This window comes from Bolinopsis microptera, chromosome 3 (assembly GCF_026151205.1).
Source record: "Bolinopsis microptera isolate Bmic1 chromosome 3, MBARI_Bmic_1.0, whole genome shotgun sequence".
Classification (NCBI taxonomy): Eukaryota; Metazoa; Ctenophora; class Tentaculata; order Lobata; family Bolinopsidae; genus Bolinopsis; species Bolinopsis microptera.
This window is the reverse complement of record NC_087074.1, coordinates 19299420-19305419: the sequence shown is the minus strand read 5'-3', so window position 1 is coordinate 19305419 and position 6000 is coordinate 19299420.

Sequence of the window (6000 nt, the reverse complement as noted above, 5' to 3'; positions counted from 1 at the left end):
TAAGACTTGACTTGAAGTGAAGACTACGTAACCATAAATAGCAGTATTTATATTATTAAATAACGGCTACTTACATGACAGCAGAAGAGTGCTTTGAAGCAATCTTGGAGTTCTTTAATGGTGGCAAGAAAGATGTATGATTGCAGAGCAAATCCGGTCATCAAAACAACGTTGACGGCTAGCGACATCCGTTTCGAGACCATCAGTTTCTGAGAGATAAGTGTTTATTTTATTTCATTTTTTTACAAATATAAGTTTTTATTGAAAACTGTAGTTTAGCTGTTTGGCCGGGTTTTCTACTTTATCAAACTAAATCAAACTAGCACCGTTCCGACTTTAAAAACTTCATGGCAAAATCAAAAATCAGACTTTTTACTCTTTACTTAAATTTTCTTTTAAATTGAATTTCTAATTTCTATCAAAATTGTATTCACATCATTTGTTGACCAAATTAAAATGTTTAAATTTATATAATACTCACAACTCCAGCTAAGTGAGTAATGATGAAAACAATCACAGGAACATGTGTCCCAGCAATGTTAAGGAATGTTAGAATGATCATTATCGCCAATCTGAAGTCGCTCTTTCTTGAAGGCATTTCCAATCCATGTTCTTGTTCGATGGCTCTCTTCATCCTAAAAGTATCACGACACGTTTTGATCATTGATCACTTTTACAAAGTTAATTACTATAACAAAGATGATCTCTATTTACATAACAGAGTTTAGAGAGGCTTAGCCACGTAAACTCTATTTATATAACAGAATTTAGAGAGGCTTAGCCACGTAAACTCTATTTATATAACAGAATTTAGAGAGACTTAGTCTTAGCCACGTCAATTGTTCGTCTACAGAATACAAATGTCACTGCGCCAACTCAAACAAATTGAACAATTCACCCACGGCATATGTGTAATATAATGCATAATATGCATAATATGCATGGTATGTTTCTTATCCTAATCCCTACCTGATTCTCTGGCGAGACATTCTCAGTATTTCTGCGTACGCAGCAGTAATAATGAGCAGGGGCAGAGCAAAGGTTACGACAAAATACATCGGGAAGAACTTGGATCCTTCAACCTCGATGCCAACCGTGAACGTCACTTTGTCAAATCCAAATTCATCCTGTTATAACGTTTTAAGTGTGCTCATTACATTAAAATTCTAACGTTGACATATTATATTTTATTGATGATTATTATTTTCAGTTTTCATAGAGGTGTTAAACCGAACTCAAAGGAAGTGCATACCTTGATCAATGGATAGGAGCAGAAAGAAAAGGAGAGGACCCAACACAGTACGCTGGCAACTTTGAAGAAGTTTCTCCGCTTGCAGAGTTGTCTGTAGGCTAGTGGGTGCCTTAGAGACATGTATCTGCGGGAACATTTTCAGAGTTATTGTCAGTATAGCTGCAAACAGCGCTTAGAACATTAACTTATTCTGTCCGCACAGATAAAATGGATCTGCGATAAGTGATAACTGCTCCTTGGTACTAGTTTAATTTGTTCCGGGTGAAGCATGACCTTACAGTTACTGGTCAAGACAACATCGCTTCCTAAATGGGCCAGGGTACTTTAAATGACCATTTATTATTTAAATGATCATTTATTGTACAAGTATTTATTTGAGTTATTAAACGGAAAGCTATATAAAACGGTTGATTTTTGGAAATACCTTTCACCAGCCGACAAGACTAGAATCCAAACACAACAGACGTAAAGAGAGTTGTCCAGGTAGCCCGTGATACAGATGAGTTGTCGGGGCAGTACCCATTCTCTTTTCAGGACTGATATGTAGTTTATTGTAATGGTCCACATGCACTCCAGCAGACATACCTTAAGGAGGAATTTTACAAGTTTATAATTTTTAACGTGAGTGCTGAGTAAAATCTGATTAGATTCGAGATTTATGTGAATGGGACCTCTTGAATAGGCGAAACCCTTTATTTGGAAATAATTTAGAACAGTTTCTTGGTAATTGGATTTATTAAATTATTAATCTATCATCTACTATCAAGCTTGATACAACTTACAGCTGAAACTTGTCTGATCAGTAGGATAAGGTTTGTCGTTTTCTTTCTGAAACCGATTATCGCCAGCAGGTTTCCGAAAATCCCCACAATCTGAAGAAAAATAACTTGAATTTAATTATAATGATTATTTAGCTCAGGTCGTACATGTTTAACTTGATGCTTTTAGGTAAAACTATTAATGCTATTAGGTAAGATTGGTAGCACCAACTTGACAGGTTTTAATTATTTCTACAAAATCAATTAATGGCTTTATGCAAATATTTTCTAAAGCACCCCAAAACTTTATTATTTATTATCTAACTTTTAAAACAATCTCGAAATAGTAAAGAAACATCTTAAGAGACTGATAAGTGCCCAAAAAAACATAACAGTTCTCTGAAAAATAAAGGTTTAAAATTATGAGGTAAATAATTTTCTCCACAAAACTCTGTTAGAGGCAGTAGCCCTAAGATCATAAAGATCATAAATATCACGTAATGGTAGGTTTCTTTTATTCAAATCATTTATAATAAACTTTAAAAGATTACTTTGGTGTCGACCAACACGTCCTTTCATGGTAAATAACGCATTAACAGCAAATTGAAGAGCTCTCTGAGCTGGTGATGAGCAGTCACTGCGAAGGACATGTCCAAGCATTTTCCAGCGAGCATATGCCACTCGCTCTGACAACGGTGTTACACCACAGCGTTCATAGAGTGCTTTATTACTGATAATAATGGGATAAGTCATCTTCAATATTTGACGCAGGTGTCTTCTATGACATGCATCAAGTTTGTCAAATAGGTTCTGAGGGGTAGCCCAGCTATTGCAGTTATAGAGCATAACAGATGTAACGTATGCTTCGTATATCTTAATCTTGGTCTTCAGATTAATCTTAGATCCTTGCATCCAAACTTTCTTGTATTTTTCGAATGCAACATTTCCAAGGATTATACGATGCTGTATGTCTTCTTTACTACATAGCTTAGAGCCTAGGGACACACACTTCCTCCAAGGTTCTCTATTTCTTAGAGGTTCTCCTTTTTCGTCCTTCTCACTACTTCCAGCCAGATAACACTTTACAAACTCGGTTTTAGATTCATTTACAAGCAAATTCCATTCTGAGAGAATTTCCTTGCAAATTGGAAGGAGCTGGTGTAACGAATCCTCATCTTCATCAGCAAAGTCCACATCATCAGCATATTCCCATTCTAAAGGAAGGGAGCTTTCAGATATGGGGGGATTTGGGCGTAGATGTATAACAACAACTCTAAGGTGGTAGAGTGCTCCAGCTATGTACATGGTAAACAGCGAGCCAGACAAACAGTCGCCTTGAAAGGCTCCTATTGTGACTTCGAACTCTCCCGATGTCGTCTTTTTGATCTTAATTCTGAGCTTGGTGTTAGCGAGCAGATATCTAACTAGTCTTATGTCATCTTCTGAGCATCCTGCATCTTCGAGTAGCCTGAGGATAGTTGACCGATGTATTGTGTCGAAGGCTGATGACATGTCTATCCCCATTTTACTAAACTCCCAATGTTTCTCCTTGACAACAGAAATAAGAACCCTTTGTGTCCAGACAATATTAGAGCAGCTGTGTCCTGATTTATAGGCATTCTGCCATGGCCCAGTGTAGTCTGCTATCTGTTGTTGAATACGCTGGAGTGTTATCATGGAAAGGATTTTCCTAGTTCCATTGAGAAGGCACAAGGGACGTAGACTCTTAACTGGTCCTTTTGGTTTTCCAGGCTTCTGTAGGGGGGTAAGATATCCCTCAGTGAACGATTGAACGTGCTCTTGTTTTTCAAAGGACTCATTGATAAGTGATGCAAACTTCATGTAGAAAGAAGGAGGTGCATACTTAAGGAATTCGTTAGGGAGGTTGTCAGGACCAACGGCTTTACCGTTCTTTAGTTTCTTGGCTGCTGTCTCAACTTCAAGTGCAGTTATAGGCGTATCTAATGGCTTAGCAGCTCCAACAAAAGGTTCTAGTGGGGGTTCTGGGCCTGTGTAATGTTCCATGAACCAGTTCTTGACTATGTCTGCCTTATCTTCATCATTGAGAGCAAGTTCTTCTGTTTCTGGTAGGAATACTGAAATAGGAGGAGTGTCTTTTGTGCTTGAAATTGCTCTGGTTGCTTCGAACATTCTTCTGGTATCATCAGTGGAGTTGATCGTCTCAGCTAGAAGGTCGGCATGAGCGGTTTCAAGTGTAATAAGGCGCTTTGCAATGTCATTCTTGAGTCTGTTGATTTCCTTACGCAGGATAGTTCTGTCACGCATTTTGTTGTCGTTTAAATGTTGTAGTAATTGGTGTCTCTTTTCTGACATAGAGACAACTTGTGGGTCTGATGTTCTGTGACGTTTGGCTGTGTTTCTTTTCATACCCACTGTTTCAGATGCAGCAATTTTAACCGCCTCGAAAAGGTTGTTAAAACTTTCAGTGACTGACTGGGCAGATGTATCAGTTTCAATCTTCTGAGCAGCATTTTGTTGAAAAGAACTTTGAACATCTTTGCTACAAACCAATGAGTTGGTGTTATACTGCTTGACTGTGTGTTTGGCAGTACTGTAAAGTTTGTAACGTTTACTGAGGTCAAAAGTTGCTTTTACAATTTTGTGATCAGATTGAAGTTTTGCACCAGCGTAAGACCTAGCGTCAACAAGCAGAGGAGTACTTCTAGATCTACATAAAACATAATCAATTTGAGAAAACCAGGGTACAGACTTTTTGGATCTACGGTCTTTAATCCATCCTGTAAAAGTGTTGGTGTGTCTGCTCGCATGTGAAAATGCAGTGTTGGCTGCATAGAGTCCATTAGTGATCATGAAAGCTAGCAACCTTTCGCCATTTTCGTTACGCCGACCAATACTATGTCTTCCCATGTTAGTTTGAAGACCACTTTCAAAATCTGATTTAGTCCGTTTCCCTAGCCTAGCATTAAAATCACCCATGATGAAAAGTTCATGTCTGGCAGGAATTCTGATAGCTTCCTGGAGCTCACAGTAAAACTCATCAGCAATGCGTGGGTTTTGTATAGATTTGACATTAGTTGGACTGTAGCAGTTTATAATACGGGCTTTCAGTGATGGTTTCCCATGACACTTTGATGGTAGAGAAAGGTCCATGTATGCTACTCTGTCACTGATTTGATGGTACGAGACAACATTTGATACAAATTTACTGTTGATAATAAAACCGAGTCCGCCATGCCAAGACAACTTCTGGTTAAACAAAAGAAACCCCAAAACTTTACCAAGCATAATTCCAAAATAAGATAAGACATTAATTACATTCGATTTTATATTTTATTTATTATGCGTCAGCTATAAAAAATTACATGATGACTAAACATCATTGACACTTATATCGACACAGAAATTATCATACCAATTCTTACCTCCCATCACCGAAATTAAAGTGGCAAGCTAAATCAAAATCGTAATACCTGTAGGATGACCATGATAACAAAGAGAAATATAATCTCAGTTTGAGAGTATAGGGATGAGATCCGCTCGTTGGATATAGTGTACATGACCAGAACACGGGTCGTGTACACTCCAGGGCCCTGGGTCGTCATGTTCAGTCCGGTACCTGCCATTTCACTCACAGATCCGCCAGTTGATGTAGCCATCTTGTTAAATAGTAGACTGTTATTTAGCCATCTTGTTAAATAGTATTAAACCGCATTCTACAAGGTGGAAAGGTTGACAACTTGTGCCATTACTGTGATATTAGTTTAATTCGCTTTATTTGCATTTTACTGAGTCTGAACTACTTATACGTTCAAGATATAGTTGAAACATTTAAACAAGTATATTGCCAAGAAATAAAGGAATAGGATATTGCCTTCATGCTTCAGTTAAGCAGGTGGCTGAGTAATTAGCTAGGATATTCAATCTCCTTGATAGATGATAAATGTATTCGTGTTTCTTTTAATCTATTAAAACAGCAAGCCTGTTTCACCTCATATATTCCATAAAATC